The sequence below is a fragment of the Parus major genome, chromosome 4 (assembly GCF_001522545.3).
Source record: "Parus major isolate Abel chromosome 4, Parus_major1.1, whole genome shotgun sequence".
Taxonomy (NCBI): domain Eukaryota; kingdom Metazoa; phylum Chordata; class Aves; order Passeriformes; family Paridae; genus Parus; species Parus major.
Window position 1 is genome coordinate 41724311 of NC_031771.1, and position 21270 is coordinate 41745580.

The window sequence follows — 21270 nt, forward strand, 5'->3', positions numbered from 1 at the left end:
GATAAGTGGTGGACAATCTGGTAATGAAGAGGCAGAAACCACTCTCCCTATAACTTCCTAATATCAGCTTTATCTCAGTCACACCCACACTCCCTGTGGCCTTTCTCTGTTTAAGCAGGGATGAAAATTGAAACATAAGCTTTTGTTACACATCAAAATATTAAATAAAAGAGGATTAAAAGGTGAAATGACAAAATCAAACAATGCAAAATTTAAAGAGAAAAAGTATTTTCCTTCCATTTTCTTACATGAAAATAGGTTTTAATAGCTGAAAAGTGTAATGCAATAGACATTTAAAAGGTCTTAGTTTTTCCCCAAACAACCCCAGTTCATGTAAAACCCTTAAAAAATTTAGGCACACAATGTGTTTTGCCTTTGCATTGTCTTATGCAGACTGCAATTAAATAATTTACATCACTGAATTGGTATCAATGCCATGCATGATGCCAAACTGAAATTTTTGCCTCCTCTTGCCAGCTTAGTTTACTTCGAATTTCATCGTGATTTATTTTCAATGCAACAGGAAATGGAGGCAGTGGGGCTTATGAAAGCTTGTTATATGTAATTGTAGATATGGAGGTCATTAATGCAAGCATAGATTTGGCACAGGCACTAAACCTTTAACTCAAGAAGCACACTTTGTCAGAAAACTTACCTGCTTGTTAAAAACCCCTCAGATCACCAACGCACTCAAGCGCTCCCAAGCTACATGCAGTCAGCGGAGAATACTGAAGCTAGTAAAAGAAATCAAGAGAGAGTGGCAGAGAATGAAACCAGGCAGGAACCACTGGAGCCTGGAAGTTTCTGGTGAGTGGTTAATGGTACAAAAGATGGGATGCATTATTTAGAGAAACATGTCCCACAGGAACTACTCCGGAGGCGGCAGAGAGTTCTCAAGCAACGTTGTTGCAATCTTGTTGTGGCCCTTAAATGCTGGAGATCCAAATGGAAAAACTTGCAAGTTAACATAAATATATGGCATTTGCAATGTAGTCATGTAATCTCCTTCTTCAAACAAACTCTACTAAGTATGACCAGCAAGGCTGCCTGGATCCCACTGGGTGAGCTTTGAGAAAGGCTTCTTGTGTTTCCTTGAGAGAGGACAGGTGCCCCACTTTCAGACAAACAGTCCCAACAGCAGAGTCCTCAGCAAAAACAAAAGCAGAAAGGGTTGAAGGGAGCAGCATCTCCCTGGAGATGTGCACCTCTGCCCTGGAGCAAGCACAGATTGCAGAGTGCGTGCTACTCCCTGTGACACACCCTTCTGAAGGCAGACAAGGAATACCATTTGTCAGAGTTTTCAACACAATAGTTCTCTGAAGTGCTGACTTTGTGCAAGCAATGGCAAAATGATAATTTTTTAAATATCTTTACCAGAAGTCGAAGTTGGAATGAAGCATGTTCTGCATTAATCAACATCCTTCCATCAAAGTAAAACCTGATAAGTATTTCTTCTTATCTTATTCAGGAGCCACAAACCCTGTTTAATATTGCTCTATTATTGTCTTATCTATTAACAGCTAAATTTCTGCCAGGTTGGCAGAATCACATTGCTGTGATTCTGACATTTTTAAAAAAATCTGTTACACAACCAGAACAGAAATAAAAACACTTGAGCAGCTGAAAGAGTAGAGCTGAATAAGGAGTGCTACAAAACAGGAACAGATTTAGGAATAATGAGGTCACCTCACACCTCAACACACGTGCAGTTATTCTGTTCACTCAAATAACTTCACATTTGGTAGTAGTCACAGCACAAAATACCACATCATTTTAAAGAGACAGAAGCATTTTAAATGCTTCAGTTAATTAGAAAATAATTAACACAGAACAATACCATCATTTGTTCCCCTTCCAGGTTTCTCCTGGCTTGACAGATGAAGAGAGAATTAAGAAGGGTGAAAAATGTTCTCTCCCTCCCCACATCCTCCAAGACACCCCTAATCTGGGTATGTGGTTGCAGCTCCAGAGCATCAAACCATCGTGGCATTTAGGGTGCTTCAGAAACCTCTTGTGCCTGCTTGAGCACTCAGGTGTTGCTGTGGCAGCAGCATGAAAGGTCTGCTTCTCATCAGGTATTTTGGCTTTTCAGCCTTTCTTATTCCAGATATCTGCAGTCTGTACTTTATTTAGCAAGGGAGAGACATACTATTAGCTTCTCTCCAAACTGTCAAGTCACAAAAGGTGAAATTCAGAGCCACAAGGTCTGGCAGCACCAGCTTTAAGGGGTTCCTGGCTGTGCAGAGGAGGTGAGGACTAGGGAGAGGCAGGAAGCAAGGAGAGACATCTCCATGTGACCAAAGATGAATGAACAATACAGAAATAGACAAGACAGTGAGGGATCCACACAAGCTTAAACCAGTTTGACTGTTCATCAAATTGGTGATATCTGTGAAGCCAAGATATCTGCCATTGGTGATATCTTTGTTATACGGGTTGGTGGGTTGCTTGGGTTTTGGATTTGGTTTTTCTTTTAAAAAGCTGACCCAGAGACCATGCATTTTTTTTTTTTAACATAGAGAGGAGTGCAGCAGTCTACATCTAATAAAAGAAAGTTCTAGATGTCAAAATTATTCAAAAAGCATGACTACCTACTGAGATAAAGCATGATAGTGCTATCCCTAAAAGGGAGTTGGTATCTAAGCAAATACAGATTGGAATCACTGACTCATCCACCCTAGGCCTTTAAGGCAAATGGATGAAGGGCTGACGGAAGAGAGGGGGGAGGAAAATAGGGAGGCATAGAGAATTTAAACAATATTAGCTACAAGTGAATCCTAAATAAAGATTAAAATCACTGCCTAGTGGATTTTGGGACTTCTGAAGTCACGGTCATGAAATTAGCAGAAATCTGGCAGTTCACGATGCACGATGACTTTTATGAAGAAAAGTTTTATGAGGAAAAGCCGTATTTTAACTTTTAAGAGCTACCATAGCATAGTTCTTCCAAGTTTCTTAAAACATAAGGAGAAATTGGCATAGTTCTTCCAAGCTTCTTAAAAACATAAGGAGAAACTGTCATTTAGTGGAAGCATCTAAAAATCATCACTCCCATTTCATAATTAACTCAACTATTTTAATATAAACAAAAATTATTTCCCAAATTCTACTGTTTATACATCCTGCTGACTACAACACAGTCAATCCCTCCTAAGGAAGGTGAACAGCACAGGTGTTTTCTGTTGCACTCATGTAATAAATATCATTGGTGGAATGATCCAGGACAGTCACATTCATCAAGATTTTACTTAGTTGATACAGATTACAAATCTTTAAAGACAGAGAAAGCACTGTTAACTTCTGCTTCTGTATCTAATTCTCAACACAGGTCAGATTTCTTTACAAATTAAGAGTCATTTCAGTCTTTTTAGGAGATTATTTATGCTTCTTAGCATCAAGGTTTTCATAAGAATGTTCAGTATCTCTTCATTCATGCATATCCTTACAGTCCTTCAATGGACTGGATTGTAGGCTTTTCCATTTACAACTTCATATAGACATCACAAAGGCTATATAAATTTCCCTTATGCATTTAATACGAATTCCAAGTAAGTAAGCTATTGAGGATGAGGATTGCCTTTCATTTTCATGTAACAGTCTTTCAAAATGTCTTATCAGGCCTGTAAACTCTAAAGTTGCTAGGCCAGTTCCCTTGGAAAAGTCCAAGTATCCATGAGGACAGGCAGCCTATTTAATCATTTCAGCAGAAGTAAAATATATAGTTGTATTATTTTCATTAACAATTTCTGAAACTAAGACACCAAAACCCCAGCTGAAGGATTCAGCTTAATTTACACTCAAGCAACTTCCTGAACTGCAATCTAAAGGAGTTATTTTGTTCATGATCTAGTTATCCATAATTCCTTCCAATATTTCTATCATTGGAGATTTCCTTATTGCAGCTTTGTTTTTATACCTTAGCAGAAGAATTTCAATAAGTTTTGGAATAGAAAAGATTACATATGGAATCCTGACAGATAGCTTTGTCTTTCAGTACTATAATTTTGGAAGTGAGGCTGTAAATGAGTAGGGTTGTTTAGGAGTCTCTTGAATGTTTTCTACAACAAAATGTTGCCAGACAAAGTTTATATTCAGTATCAGGATACATTTCTAAACAGAGTCTATTAAACAAATGGACACACACATGAAGTGCAGATACATTCACCTTAACAAGGTACTCAGAAATACAATGCAATTGACAGTTCTACATGTAAAAGAGGAAGACAAGATAAATAGAACACCATATTGGTTCTTAGAAACAGTTTCTAGGACTCTCTTGTCCAAATACTAGAATTAAGCTTACCATTGCTACAGCTTGAAATAATGGGAAAGAAAAGAAAAAAAGTAAGGGAAATAAGGAGGAAAACACTAATTCAATCCCTGCTGTAAAAGGCCATAACTTAGAATTCCTATACAAATACTTGGGTCTTGCTATCCCAAGTGTTCAGATCTGCTCCAGATTATGTAAAACACAGGGTGACCCACTTGCAGTGAGAAAGAACTGCAAGACCAGCCTGGTCAGATCTACATATTTTAGACACAAGCAGATTCAGACGTAAACAGATCCCCCGCAGTAATTTATGAGGAAGGAAGAGGTTTCCTCTGTAAATAAACTGAAAATGTGTTCTGTCTCTTTAATTTACAACTAAAAACCCAGTTTATTTTTACAGTACCTGAATCATCAGTACCTCAGTACCTCAGATTGAACATTTTGGTTAGTATCTCTCAGCTGCAGCCATGTGTTTTAGTAAGTGTCTTTGGTTTGGGTTCGTTTTTTGGTTTTGCTTTTCTTTTTTGTTGTTCAAATGTTACAGAAACAAGAAGTATACCACAACACATTTATATCACCACTGAGATTTTGAAATAAAACACAAGGTAAATTCTCCCTTATCTTTAAATCATGCACTAAAGTGTCTTACATCTTAGGCTGATTTGGAACAATGCAGCAGCACCATTGTAAGGGTACAACACTCATTACATTACATTAGAGGTCTTTAACATATGAAAATTATAGCTGCACTTTATGACGAGGACCAGTAAGTCAAACCTCCAAGGAATTGCAGAACTCTGTAATAATAAAGTCACATTGTACAAGACATGTTTTTCTTCGTACTGTCTGCATTCCTTCCTCTGATCACTAATGGAAACTAATAACGTTAAATGTTTACTTAATAAATACTTTAATTATAAATAGCATTTCAATTTAACACAATAAACAAATAGTGCCATACATGAACACTGCATTAGATAGCTTAATAGTATTAAACAGTATTATATTATAAGCACTGTATTATCTACCTGAATGTTGCAGAAGAACAAGGATTTACAAGAGCTTATTTTCTTCAGACTACATTATCTAGTTGCATGTTTTCTAAACTCTAAATTTTACTAGAGAATAAACTACATTAATAGGCTCAATAAAATATACTTGTGCTACCTATGTTACATAGGAGCATTATAAAGTCACACTGTATCTTCTAGATCCAAAAATATGACAGCGATTCTTAATTACAGCATTTGTTCTCTGTAAAACATAGATTAAAATAACAGTTTAAAAGTCCTTGAAGAACTTCTCTAGGGAAATTTGTCTGTGGGTTCTATATCTTTTGTGCTCTTGCTTCATGTACAGAACCAATCTTTGATTTTGGGAAGAAATCTCATTTTTAGACAACAACATATGCAATATAGAAGCTACGTAAGACACAAACCAGAACTTCATGATATTGTTTTAGCCTGATTTTTATCAATAAAAATCAATCACCTCAGTTAGGATCCTGCAGTGGGATGAATTATCCAACAAAGACAGGAGAGTTCAGCTCCCCTTCTGAGCAAAGGATAAAGACATCGGAGCTGAGGAAGGACCTTGTCTTGGAGACACCTCTGCCTGCTCTCAGTTCACAACAGTACAGATCTCCAAGAAGATTTTTTAAAGCTGCCTAAGTCTATGAGCTGTGTTTCACTCTTGAATGCAGTGCAAGAAGGTCACAGGGAATTTTAAGTCCTTCAACACAGACCAGATAGTCAGACCACTGCCATAAAAGCATTTAATGTGACATTTCATAATTAGCTCTGATAAATACTTGGGTTTCTTTTCTGTTTAGAATTTCCTGAAGAACTTAACTTCTCTTCATACTAGTCAGGCACTGAAGCCCAGGGTTACAGTGAGCCTTCAGCTCAAAAAAGCACTGACTCATATTAAAATTAAGCATGTGAGTGTCTTTTCCTGATTTTTCTGAGATTAATTAACCACTCTCAGATGCCTAAGGTAGAACATCACAAACACATATATCACATTAGCAAAGTCAAATCAGGATTTGTGCCAATTTTTCCTCTCCTAATCCTATGAACCTGAGTTCCTAAGTACTCTTAAGATGCAAATTTCAAAATGTAATGTAGGAGCAGCAATGAAAAAAGTATAACGATAGGGAATCCTATGACCCAGTTCTAAAAGTAGTAGAGGAAGCATAAATCACCTTTTGCCCTCAGATAATTTCTCCTACACTACTCTTCATTGATATTCTCTCAGAATTCATCATAGAAGAAATTGAATCAATGTAGTTTACAGAATTACTAAACCTCAATTGTTGTCAGCAAGATCACAAAAATAACAAACAAAACAGAAACTAATCCTAATTTTACAAACATGGTTCCTGGCCCTGTGAAAGTATTGGCTTGTCAGAAGAAATTCTGAAAACATTGAAAAAACTCGAGAGTCATCAAGATTCACAGTTGCAATGCCATTTTAAGATACAAGCTGTTCCAAAATACTTCTGGTGAGCATGGAAATCTTGCTTAGAACTAGTCAATCTAATTAGGAAAAAACAATTCCAATTATAACTTTGTGACCAAAAGAAAAAAACAGATTTAATTAGAATCAAGCTATACTATTGCAATCAAACCACTTCACAAGAATTAGCTCTGCTTTAGAACATATTATATTCATTTTCCTAAAGCTCTTATTCTGTATGAAGCATAAAAATTCAAAAGCATATAGGCCTTTAGAGGCTGAATATTAATGCTCCTCTGATTTTAACACATCTTATCCAAAGGAAGTAAAAGCAGAAAAAAACTACTGCAAAATTATCAAGTTCTTGCATACTGGGCAGCTTCCGCGAGGAACAGAGCAGATGCAAAAGGTAACCAGTTCTGTTATATATTGGGATGGTAAAGGAACTTGAGAAATGTGACATGACAACTTCTTGTGTTCATTGCTGTTTTATTCAGAGCTGTTATACCATTATTTCAAAAGGAGTTGATCAACTATAACCTTGCTCTTCAGCACGACGGTACTAGCTTTCAGAGAAAAAATCTGCAGCAGGAGTTTGAGCCTTTTGCTGTCTCCAGGCTCTCTGGAAGATCCCAAAATTGTCAGGTGTAGCTTCTGTATTATAACAGATCTACTTACTGCCCTCCCACTTTTCTGCCAGTAAAAAAAAGCCAAATCTCTCAACCTCCAAAACCTTACTGGTTGCCAGCTTGGTGAGTATCAGGCATGGGTGTCACAGCTCTTATCAAGAGAAGGTTTAAGTGCCTTAAGAAGCTGGTAACCTCCAATGACCCACGTGATGGCCACAGAGAGAAATACTCCCAACCCGGAGATTCCCCAAATGGGGGAATCTGGAATATCTGGAATATGAAACAATTATTGGATATTTACAGTATAGGTTTCAGATCATCAAAATCTTGAGCATTTTTACTGTAATTATTGCCCTGTAACAATTAGCAGATGGATGTAACCACCCCAGTTTCCAGCTCCTGCTGCACTGTTCTGCAGATGGTGTGATGTGCTGAACTTACTAATTAATTACATATCAGAAAATACTTTCCATGGAACTGTGAACATCATTTCAGATTGCTGCGACACCCAGGACATCTTCTTGGTTCTTCTTTTCAGGTCATGGAGGCAACAAAGGCACTGGTTCTTTCTAAGTACAACACAGGGGATGGCCACAAGGTGCACAGGTGAGTTTTTTAGAGGAGTTTTCCACAATGTGTAAGGATGAAGCTGTCCAGCTGAGCTCCACTGCCCCAGGTCCCAGTCCTGCACAGCTAGAGGCACCAGATGAACAAACCATGGACTGAATAAGCAAATTTCTTAGGTGTGTGGGGCCACTACTGGGTTAGAATGAGGATGTGACACTGTTCTGCACAAAAACAAAAAAAGGCTGAATTGCAGAAGAGCATGAAGTTGGAGTCTGTTTACAGTGAAAGACTTCCTGGCTGGTTTTGTGATTTTAAATTCGAGAAGACAACAAATTTGTTCACATTAATATGTAGAGGATTCATAAATCTAAGGGGCTTTTCATGTTGAGGCTTACCACTAAAATTTGTAGCAAGAATAACACAAGAGAAGTCTAAAAATCTAGAAAATGAATAATGAAAAAATGCTACATCATAATGTTGACTAAACCAAGCTCCCTGTCTTCTTGGCAGGGCCCCTGCTTCATTAAAGTAGGAAATAGATTATTTGCATAGCTAGTTACTGAAAAGTGATTCATTTCAGAAAATCTTTGTTATTTTTTATGTCCTCTGAAGAGACTGAAAGGACACAACCAAATGTATCCATAGTCATCAGGTGTTGTAAGAAAGAAACCTGAATTGGGCAAATGTAAAGAACAGGAGAAGCAAAATCAAGAAAACAAGAAATTGCAGAGGAAAAAACTTTGGATGGTACAAATGAAATAAAAAAACCCCAAATTTAATAAAATATAAAAGAACAATGATTTCCTGTTCTTCCACTTTTTTGAAGAATGAAAAACAAAAAAAAGCTTTAATGGAAAGTACCTTAAAGGAAAACTGAAGTCTCTGGATTAGCTGGGTTGGATCACCAGTAAATGTGAGTCTGAAGCCATTACCATTTAGCTTAGAAAATGTGAAATGGTGGAATGAACTAGAAAAAAAATTATTTGCATTAGGAAAAAGCCAAAAAAATAGACTTCAATAAATGTGTTCAAAAATTGACTAGCACTACATTCACAAAGGATTTACAGAGAATCTCATGGATTAAGCAAAATCTCTACTAACTGCAAATTATTTTCTAAAAAAGGTTTGGACTTTTTCTGCAGTAAAAAGCAGAATATTCTAACAACAGGATATGTGGGTGGGTTATGAAAGAACACTGGGTACACTGTCAGAAAAAAACCAGCCTTAATTCTCTTGGAAGAAATATTATATGCAAATTCTATACAGAAACATATATATTGCATATTTTAGTTATGAAATTTGTATTAGTCAATCTGGAGATGATATTGTACCTGACCACCCTCACAGACTGTTCTTTGAACACCTGTATTTTAAGCCAGTGGGTATTGTATCTTTCTGGGCAAAATATAAAACATGCTATTTTAAAAAGGCTGTATTCCTGCAAAAATTAAGTCTATTCAAAGGAAGCAGAAGGTAGTCCAGAATCTGTAATCCTTACATACAAATGGCATGGAAATATGAAGTTAGAGAGAGCAGGTAGGAATCATCCTGAACTCACAGAGCATTTTCCACTGGTGGTGGTACACTTTTTACCTTTCTCCATTGAAGAAATAAGAACATGTCCTGCCTATAATACATTAACAGACCCCATCTCACAAACAGGTATGTCACAAACATGTTTGTACCCTCAGCTGAGGTGTAGAAGGTTTTTATGGTAGAAAAATGTCAAAATTACTGCAACTATCTCAAGAAAACAGAACCTTTGTTTCTCAGCAGCAAGCCAATGTATTTCAGCTGATCATTTCAGAAAAGCTGTCAAAGATGTCTGCTTTTCATTTATTCTCTTGCATCATGAAACACCAGGCAAACATTTTGGCAACACAGTCATAAGTCAGGACTTTTAGATAACCAATAGTCTTTTGTATTTACAAGGTGATATGGGTTAGACAGCACAGGTTCTCTAAAACCACAACAATAACTTCAAACAGCAGAATCATACCGCTTTGTGCAAAAGCAAAGACAGCACTTCTACATTGCATAGACTCCAAATCAAAATTTATAGGTATGCTGTATAGGGTGTTCACAAATGTGATGAACACATTTGCCCTGAAACCACATTACAGAATGGCTGCTTTAGAAAGAAATTATCAACTATCATTCAGAATGTCAACATCCTCTCCAGAACAAAAAATGAAAGGAGTGGGGAGAAGAAAATCTGAATGGAAAAAATCCTCCACTGCTGTCACTCCACTTTCAGAGGAAACAGGCAGGGTAAAACATGCTTTAACTGTTTTAATCTTCTTCCAATACTTTTTAGAACTGAAGCATCTAAGGAAGTAGAGTTGTAAATATTTTACAAATAACCAGTCAATCCAAAACCCAGCAGAAAGGGAGATAGTGCAGATCTGTTCTGATAAAAGCACAAATGGCAGAACTACTCCTTAGCACTAATTCCTAGCAGCATCATTCTACAAACATGCTGTGCATGTCTTGGCAAAATGAGAGCTGCATGGAGCATTGGAGATGTTCATTAGCCACTTTGCATGGCTAAGAAAAACCTCTGTGCTTGGCATGAGCAATAACATTTTCTGTTTTTCACAGTATTTTTTTTTCCACAATACACACAAAAGCTACAAACCAAATAGTTTTAAGCTCAGGAACACATGCATTACATTCTTCTTTTTTTAAAAAAATAATCTTTTTTCCTAAGTTAGAATATGCAAGTTAAATAAACATTTCAGTGTTCAATTATCTAAAATTTCACTTCTGCCTTTAACATAATGAATTCTAAATGAAGACACCACTTCCATTGTTTAAGGATCAGCAAAAAAACCTTTCTTACCTTTTTTAAGGTGGGGTGCGGTATTTTCTACTTTCACACAGTCTTGTACTCCCTCTGAAATGGTTTTTCTTTAATATAAGGGATCAGAAGTCAGGATATGCTGTTAGGGATCAGTGGTTAACATTCTCCTCCCAGACTGCCTAGGTATAAGCAAAAAAGAAAAACTTCAGTTCAGTTCAACTTTTCTAGGCAAACCTAAGAATGAGGGTTTTGTGTTTTCACTCTTTTGAAGGGTGCTTATAAGCTGAACAATTCCTGCCTGCCACCTCTCTTGTAAATGGTTTGAAATACCTGCAGCCTAAAGAAAAAACAAAAGAGAAAGAAAGAAAGAAAAAAAAGATATTGCAGCCTGAGAAATTTTTCACTAGCTTTGGATTTCCCTCTGAGATTTTCATACAAAATGATCTTACTTTCCTCTTTCTTACTGGTGAAATGGCAACACATTTTTATTTTTCCTTCCAGTCATATCCTGCAGTTCTAAATCAATTATATCTCAAGAAAAATATGCCACTGATTTTACTGTAGTTTGGGTGAAATAATAATGCTGTATATGACTCTACTTCTATGAAAGGAAAATTGGTACCTTCTAAAAACTAAAATGTGAGCTTATAAACTCTTTGGTTTTTCCTCTACTAGAATACAGAAGAAATAAGTTTTAACTATTTTTCTGGCAAAAATAATTAAATGCCTTTTTTAATTAAAAACATATCTACTGCAAGAAACTTAAAGTAATCTATTTGAATACACTGCAAAACAAAAAAAAATTAAACAGGTGAAAACAACCTGCAAAATTGAACAAAGCAGCTACTTTTTTAACAGATTTTTTTTCTTCTGGTTTCACTAGTTTTGAGTTTTACTTTGAAAAATTTAACTGTAATTTTGTGATTTTGACCTTGCATTATTCAAAAATTTCCTCAAAAGTTTTTGACTCTTTTTGGGGATTTTTATGCTTCCTTTTACATATAACTGGAAGGATCGGATAAGGATTTTGTAGCAGCTATCCTATTCCTAGACTCTATCAGTTATTAAATAGTATTTGCTATATTCATTCACCTTTATTTCCTTAGGCAGCCACAAATAAGAGTATTTTGCTGTAACAATGTAATTAGGTTAAATCACTTGACAAGACAACGATAAAGCGATATTTGGTTCTTGGTAATCAAATAGAACTGCTTGCAAGCATTAAATTATTACTGCTGAAGTTTCAGGACTCAATGTTGGTGGGTGCTCTCAGACTCTCAGGAAAGATGATCTAGAACTGTACTTTTGCTAGCAAAGGCATCTAAACAAAGCAGTCTGTTTAAGATGAGAAATTAACACTCAGTTGACTCTGCACTGCTCATAATATTCAGAACACCTTGAAGATGTGAACGAGAGATGAAAAAGGAATATGAAAACATCCTGAGTTTGTCAGTCCAATTCTAAAAAAAAAAAAGAAAATAAAACTATTCCTAACGTATACGACAAAATGTGAAGGTCTTGAACTTGTGCTTGAGTGTGTGAACTTCAGATGTTAAAATCTCATATATGCACATCAACTTCTAATCTAATTTTCACATGCAGACTCAGCTCTGCCCTCTTGTTTCTGGGCACAAGATGCAGCACTGACAATAGCTTTGTGTGATGGTCTGAGCATGGGAAGTTTGTGGCCTGCATCAGATCAATGTGGTTCTGGCAAAACAGGGAGGAATGTATTTCCTTTGTCACCAGAAAGCATCCCCCAGTAACCAACTACCAGTGCAAAGATCTCTGTTAGTTCATAGCTTTAAATCCTGCATGCATCCAAAATGCCTGACACAGCCTCTCTGCTGTCCCTGCCCTGCAGACAGCGTGCTGCTTACCGGCAGAGCAGAGAACATCTCTCAGTGTGCTCCTTTCACAGGTTTCCCTGCCCTTTCTGCACCTCAGTCACTTATGGCATCACAGAAACCAGGAGTTCAGTGCACCTGCAAAAAGGAGCCTGCTGTAACTGAGAGACTTCAGGTCTGTCGCCTTGCCTGCAGCCCGAGGGAACCAGTAAATCTACCAGCCCCTTATAGACAGTCGGCTCTCATTCTTCTGGGTAAGGTTTGGAAGCATGGGAGCAATGGGACAACTTCTGAATCAGTTTATTGTTCTCAAAAACCGGAATTCAAAGTGCTTTGAACTCCTGGGTGTAAAACAGACCTTCATTGTTCAAGGTGAAAGGAAAAGGAATTTAAAGCACAGTCAGTGTAACCCACTAAGCTCAAGATGCATACGAGTAGATGCCCTGGCGGCAACAGACAAACAGAAAGGGTCTTCCTTCTATTTACTAACACTCTTAATTTTCAGGGGAAGACATGAAGACAGATGGATTGGGAAATATTTCAATGAAAAGGAAATTCCTGAAGACAGGCCAGCCTGGAATATTTGGATCCTGAAAGATTATTTCAGGAAGCTATTCTATACTGCCCTTTTCCAATGCAGCCATAAAATTGAATGCAGAATTAGAAATACATATTTCCAGCATAGAAAGCTAGGCAAATGCACATTCTGCATACACTTAGGGAAAATTACTATATCCCACAATAATAAGTAGTTGATAGAAGCAATGATGCCAGACCCATGCAATTCTGAGCAGAATAGAAATGAGGAAATAAAAAGTAACCTCAGATTTTGTTTCAGAACACAGACCTCTCCATTGTGCATTTTATCTTTTCACAATCTATCCTTTACCTCAAAACATAATAATAGTACAAAACTTTAGAACAGAGAAAGGCCATTATAAAGCAAGTCCCTGAAAATACCTACTGCAAGGCTAGGGTTACAAGTGGTAAATTGATCAACTGGTCTATTTTCAGCGTCTCAGACAATAGCTGTTCTTGTACCTACCTAGTCCACATGGTCATTATTTCACCACACAACACAAGACTAATAGACAAGCATGGCAAGCCACCAAATATTTGCCCACTAAAGAACTCCACCATATCTTTTCTATCTGCTAATTAAGTCCCCATTCTTCTAAAAATATGTTTTAACTTCCCAGGATAACTGAGTAACAGTCCAAAAGGAAATGTGTTCAGCATATCACAGGTAAATATGATCAGTATTACTCACAGAATATTTTTTACTTAATGCAAAGAAGACTTCTGATTTAAAGAATAAAAATTATCACCAGACAGAGAAAATCAAAACCAGCTCCTGAAAAAAGCAGAAGAGTGTAGAGATACCTGCCCATTAAAATACTGAAAACTGACTCAGTGTTTCATATCATGAATAAGAAGAACCCTCTATGACTTAAATGTTTCTTTAGAACATGGTAGAGCATTCTGCACTAGAAACTGTTAGCACATTTTGAATCTTGATCCTCAAATTAATTTTAATAACAACTGAAATTAATGCATTTAGTATACAGTTAAAAATATGTGGAATCAGTTAAAATATACATATTTCTATTATATTATATATTTATATTATATATATATAAGTTGGAAAATAAAATATATATATAAATAACTGATATCATATATCAATTAAAATATACATATTTTCCAGTTTTTACTTACTGATAAAAGCTACAGTGAGTAGTAAGCTATGAATCTTAAAACCATGTGGTTTATGGTTTGGATCAGAAGAGACCTAAAGGTCATCAATTTCCAACCCCCTGCCATGGGCAGGGACACCTTCCACTAGGCCAGGTTGCTCAGAGCCCCATCCAACCTGGATATGAACACCCTAGGGATGGGGCATCCACAACTTCTCTAGGCAGCTTCTTTCTGTGCCTCTCCACCTTCACAGTGAAGGCTTTCTTTCTAGTATCCAATCTAAACCTCCCCTCTTTCATCTTAAAGCCGTTCTCCCTTGTCCTGTCACTCCATGCCCTTGTGAAAAGTCCCTCTCCAGCTCTCTTGTAGGCCCCCTTTAGGTACTGGAAGGTTCTCTAAAGTATCCCTGGAGCCTTCTCTTTTCCATGCTTAACAGCCCAGACTCCCTCAGCCTGTCCTCACAGGAGAGGTGCTCCTATGAAGTAGGAAAAGCAGTACAAACCAGCAAAACACTTCCAGCATGGTCAGCCTTAGGAAAGAAGTTAGTACTACAAGCTGTTTTACCAGCAAGTTATAGTATCTTTTGATATCAAGATTTAGCTTTAAATCAAACCCAAAACCAAAAGAACACTCATGCCCTTTGGTGGCCACTAAAACCTTAATTTCTCTATACCAGATTCTGAGCTTGTTCTGTGCTACACATGGTACAAATCCATTACTTTGGACTGCTGTCTTTGATAATGCATCATGAGTATCCACAGCTGCTCAAAGCTGAGAAAATAAACTCCAGAGATCACATCAGGTCAGATGAACATTTTATCGTGGTGCCAAACTTGGGTTTGACTCTCCAGCTCCTGCAGTAGCACAATTCCCAAACACACACACACACACACACACACACAGAGCTTTAGAATGGCAAAGTAAGTTTATTTCTTACATTATTATTTCCTTCCCAAAATCAGAGGTTTGGACTGTTCAAGAAGAATGAATCTCGTCACTGCAAATACCAAAACTCATTGAAAGAAAAAAAAAATATTTCAGCAGTTATGATCTGGCCTGCCCTTTCCTACATTTCTTCAAGTTACACATTTCTTAATGAAAACATATATAGGAGTCAAAAGGAACTACCACGACACCATCAAGTGTACCTTTCCTATCCATCCCGCCAAATATAGTAGCAAAATATGTATTTACTTTATATGCAGAAAAAAGCTCCCAAACATGGTGGGCATAATGTGTGCTCATTTCTCAGCCAAAATTAAACTCACATGTTTTCATGAGAGATAAATAACAAGCTAAACATTCAGAACTAGTAACTAAAAGAACTGCAAAAACCAGAAAATATAAAAATCATGATTAATAATTAATATGTCAAAAAGCAGCACATGAATTCTGAGATAAAAACATCTTTGGTAACTTAGCACACCTATTATGATTGACATATATTGTGTCCTGGAACTCCGGGGTATCACAAAATGCCATTTAATTCATACAGCTGCTTGATGGAAAAACAAGCAGTAAAAATGTTCTGCTCCCAGTTTTCAATAGAGGTAGGAGTGGCAGAGGTGGGAGTGGAGAATGCTCCCAGATCTTCTTACACCGTTATTTTCAGCCACACATTGCAAGGAATCCTGTTCTGAGCTGCAAACCAAAGAAAAATAAAGAAAAAGAAAATAAAAGACCAAAAACCTCAGAAAAGATCTGAGCTGAGTATCAGCAGTGTTCTGCAAGCCTGTATGTCTGAACAATACAAGGGTAGCAAGGTAGAAAGATGTAAAGGATGCAAGGAAGACCCCGCTCTTGCCAGTGATATCCCACGACAGCACAAGAGGCAATGGGCAGAAACTGAAACACAGAAGGTCCCTCTGAACATCAGGAAACACTTTTTAACTGTCAGAGTGGCCAAACAACGTCACAGGCTGCCCAGAGAGGTTGTGCAATCTCCATCCTTTGGAGATATTCAAAACCCAAAGGGACAGAGTCCTGGGTGATGAGCTCTATCTGACCCTGCTTGATCAGGTGGGTTGGACCAGAGGCTGCCGAGGTGCCTCACAAACTCAGAGAGTCTGTGGTTCTGTGAAAATGGAAGGAAAGAAACCAGGAAAATAATCCCTGCAATTAGGAAACAAATAATTGCAAACTTTCCTATTTTTTTTTTAAAGTACGACCCTATTTATCACAAGCCAGACAACAACATTAATAAATAGGATAAAACTGAATTAACAGACCTGCAGAACAATTGCCGTTGACATTGTAATTTCTCTGGGTCATGCTAACATCATTAAAAAACATCTATCTAGTCAAGGTTACAGAGATAAAATCCAAATGCAAGCAGAAGACTGAGTAAAAAGGAAGCTTTGATCTCCCAAACTACAGGGTAGGAATAGTCTTGTCAGAAAGATCTGTCAGATCTTAATATGAAAAATGTAGATTTTGAGGGGCTGACCACCCCCTGTGTGCCCTTTTCACTTCTGTGCTCCCTCTCTTCTCTCCAGCACAGCCAGGAGCAGAGAAGGTTAATTATATTTGCACAGGTCAGCCTCAAAGCTGCATCAAAGACACTGGGAGACATCCAGATGGGTAAATGAGACTGTTTGACCTGCGTGGTATTACTGCTGGTAAGGCATGGAAAAGGGAAAACTCTCCTTGACATAGGGTCTTTGCAGCAACCACAGTCCTGCAGCACAGCCAGGGCACACTGCAGTTTTCCTTCAGTGATGCTGATAAACAACTAAAGCAAATTAAAACTGTAGCTTTGCCTGTGTTGTAGGGTGTTAGAACTTCTCTATCAGACCATCCCATCCTGCTCTCTGATCATGCTTGGTTCACCTCACACAAGTGTGAGTCGAAGTACACTTTATTGCCCTGCTAGTTAAACTTACACTGGCAGAATATAAGTGTAAATTGCCAAGGAATAAATGGAAACTCAGCCTCTCCCCGTGCCTTAGTTTCTTTTCCTCACACTTTATATGCAATACTGCCTTAAGAAGACATAGCTTTTTATTTTTGAAAACAATAAGCACAATAGATCGTGCTCTTTTAAAACAACATATCATATTCTTTCTCAAATACCACAAACATCTTCAATTAGAAATGCTCCTAATACACTCTGAAAGACAAAACCATCAAATAATAACATGTCTTTATTTCACTGAAAAGATCTATGATTTTCCTTCTCTGTTTATTGTGCCAAGTATAACCTCTAATGCTTAGGGGAAAAAAATGTTGCCTCTTTCTTTTCAGTACCTTAAATGATAAAACTAAACCAAAACCCAAACACTGCAAAATTAATTTATGATGGCAAAATCCTCCAGTTACTTTTTGTCCACTAAATGTGTAATTCAAGACACTTTTTTATGGTTATGTGTCATTCTTGACTATATAACTACACTATTTCCAGACATGGCTAGAAAAATTATTTGCAATATTATGTGACCAGTTTCCACTCCCTTTATTTGATATAAATTGAATTCTGTGCTGCAGGCTGACTTAAATGGGGCTCTAAACTTGTTTGTGGAATAGGATCCTGCTCTGCCATAGTAAAAGTTTTTTTAAAAAGTAAAAACCAGACAAACAAACAAACAAAACCTCAGTCAAATTAACTTGAAAGGAAAAGGAAATTAAAAACCTTAAGAAACTCCTGTTTGAGGAATGCCATATCACAAAGTGCACAGTCAGCAAATGTCTTGTGGAGAAAGGATGCCTAACCCTAGTGTGTATCCAAGAATACAGAGAAAAGGGAATTTTCTTGTACCAGGTCCTCAGTCTGTGGAGAAATCATTAAAAGTTTGTTTCAGGCAGTCGCTCATGCAGATATAAACTTGCCAGCTGCCTGGGAAGCTCTCTGAAGAAAGGCACTCTACAATCATAAATCATTAATGAACCGAGTGACCTCATCTTTGGGTAACTAGAGATGCTTAAACCCAACATGCTTTATAGGTAGAAAGTCTTCTAGTCTGCAGTGCCACGCATCAGTGGGCAATCAACACAGGGGTATCCATCCTGATGTCATTGCAGATTCCTCTTAACAGGCTTTGTGTTTTAATCTCAACCACAACAGGTCATGGGTGGCAAAAAGCAGAAGCTTCTGAGGACAGATGAGGTCACAGTTCAATAATTAAGAGTAGGAACCCTGCCTGATCTCTTTGTTTGACCCAGGGCTTGCCTGAAGCGAAGCATTTAGCAGATGTAAAAAAATCTTGCTAACTCTAGGAACACAAAAACAGGAATTGTGTCTGAGCTGACAAATGATGCAAAGCTGTTAATACAGACTGCCAAGGCCCAACCTGTGGCATGCAGCACCATCCTGGGGAAGATGGGGGCCAAACACACGAATAGAAACTCTGCTTCAGTAACACCCAGCTCTCCCAGCCCCACCAAGGGACGGACACTGCCCCACACACAGTGCTCTGGGAGGAGTCCAGCTTTTTGGGGCTCTGTCTTTTCAGCCCAGATCCCCCCCCTTTCACCTATGACCACAGCTGCTCCAGCCAAACACGCTCCCTGGCCCATTCACATGGAAGACACGGGAGGCAAAGGCTGCCAGCAAAAGCCAGGAAAAAAGGGCAGCTGCTGGCATGAAGTCAGACAAGGAAAATGCCTCTTGCATGGGGGTAAAGCTGCTGCTACTTGAAAAAAGGAGCACAGATCCCAAGTACCAGATCCAAGTCCTGTAAGACCAAGGTTATGGCATTTGACAGAGGCTTTTGCAGTGCCTAGAACAAAAAATTAGGTTCCTCCAAATATTTCCAGTAACTACAGGTATCTTAATATCCTCATGAGGACAGCAGTCCTTTAAAGAGAATTTGAATGAGACAAGACAGTGGCTGCAAGATCTCCCAATGAGGTTGTTCAACATATGAGGGAAAAAATACCCAAAGATTTCCATGGGGGAAAAAATGAGGCTTTTCCCCAGCCAGAGCAGAAGAGATGTTGTGTCTGGTAAAGTTAGTCAAATGAATCCATGCTGGACAATTCTTTGGGGCCAGCAGCTCTGTGACTGATATCTATACATTTTCCTCTCTGTAGAGAGAAATTACAGAAGGAGCGTTTCACTGGCATCTTCATCTGTTAACAAAGCAAAAGAACTCAGCTGAGGGTCATTCCAGCTACTTGCAATGATTCACCTGACAAATGCCCCAAGCTACCTTTACTGTATACATAATAACTTGTTTTCCAGCTAGCTATACAAGCAACTGAAGTATTGTATTTTTCCAGCTTGTTCCAGCTAGTTTTTCAGTCTGTCCTAATATGACAATTTGCCTCTGAAGCCGTGGTTGATGGTTACTGGCAGCCCAGTATCTCATCCTGACAGGTGTTTCAGTTGTTGTCACATAAAGTTCACATCTAATTCTCTCATACTGATGTATCATTGCTTAAGCACAGAAGGGTCTGTGCTTCTCTCCTCTCTTGTTATCTGGAAATTAAGAGATTTCCATATGTGAGATTGCACAGACACTTGGCATTCTTTCCCTGCAAGTAATTTGTATGCAAAAAGCAACGTTGTCTAGATGAGATTAATATCGCTTAGTGATATATCAATAGTTCCATTCCTGTAGAGCTCGTAACCTTCTATATTTTCTCCCTCACATATAAAAAGAGAGAAGGTACAAAATGAAGTGTTGAGGACCAATATTTTCCCTAATTGTTTCTGGTTATCCTAAAGATATAAAATATGAGATGTACTAATTTCAAGAGATGGGAAGGGATAAGGAAAGGAAATAATTTGCTGTACTTAAGTTTGACAGGATTTTATGAAATACAAGGATATATAATTTTGTGCTTAGGACTTTCAATGTTTGTTGTGCTCATTTAATAAAGCACTGCGTGTAGCGAAAGAGAAATTGCATGGGTGTTTGTGAAAGAAACAGTTCTGTAAAACTATAACAAGATCAAAAGGCTCAAAGGAAGTAAAAAATCACTTAAATCATTACTCTCTAATTTATCCTCCTCTTAAAATGATCCACTCCAAATACCATGGAACAATATTTCTTTCAATTCCATGACATTTCCATGAATAAAATATATAACTTTTCAAAAAGCACATTAATATCTATCCAGTTGACAATGAGAACTGCCCCTTATCAGCAGCAAAGTTCCTAAACCTTTTATGACTGATGATAAGTAATACCAACCATAAAACATCTATGCATGGAAAAATAAATCTATTCACCCCCTCAGGCATATACACACAATCAGTCTTTGGGTTTTTACAACACATTAAAGAAAGCTTCAAACATCAAAGAATTTTTTACTTGCATTTCACAATGTGATTTTACCAGAATATAAATAAAATCTCCCCAGCTTTAGTCACTAGAATTAAATAAAATAGTTAATAGGGCAAGAGACCTTTTACACCTATTAAAACTAATTAATATTTATTTAAATATCAAATATTGACTTGAAAGAAATGACAGGTCTCCTAGAAATTCTGTCTTTTTTTCCTTTGTCATATATTCAGGGGCATGTCTTGGAACACATTTGAAAAATGCCAGTTTGACATTTGTGGTTTAGTTGAATTAAAGAACAGAAATAATAAGAAATATGAAATAATTTTAACAGCTTCTTCCTCCTCCCCAAACTGTAAGGCCTTCCTGTTATATCTTTTTTAATCTCAAAAAAATGCATGTAGAATTTTATATAGTTATTCAAAAAGTCTTATTTTGGTAATTGTAGTGAACTGCAACTTCAGTTCCTAGAAAAGATGAATGTGTGCTGCTTATTATTCAGTGTCATGCTGTTCCTTCACTTAAATGGTTCTGTCTCCCACCAAAGTAAAGCAAGAGATGAATATCTTTACTCTGTTTATTTTCAAATTGGAAAATGCATTTTTTGGAGAAGCTATTCTTACACAAAGAAATATATACTAGATGTAAAAGCCCTTTTAAAAAGCAACCAATTGTAAAATGAGTTCTTTATTTTAATAGGAACTTATTAATAGGATCTATATCACAGCATTTAAAGGATTCTTACTGGATGCTTTTTCTAATCACAAATTAT

The 21270-nt window shown here is 37.3% G+C and overlaps 1 protein-coding gene across 4 annotated transcripts in view; it reads right to left on the minus strand.

Annotated features, from left to right (window-relative positions):
- Positions 1 to 21270, minus strand: part of CRACD (capping protein inhibiting regulator of actin dynamics) — a 125558-nt gene that overhangs the window by 56599 nt on the left and 47689 nt on the right. For 2 of the 4 annotated variants that reach the window (XM_015624076.3, XM_015624077.2), the window contains exons 2-3: positions 10766 to 10905; positions 656 to 734 (exon numbers count right to left, since the gene is read on the minus strand). The gene's annotated coding sequence lies outside the window, so the exon portion shown is untranslated. The remainder of the gene's footprint in view (positions 1 to 655; positions 735 to 10765; positions 10906 to 21270) is intronic. The other 2 variants (XM_015624079.3, XM_015624078.3) reach the window with 1 other exon arrangement.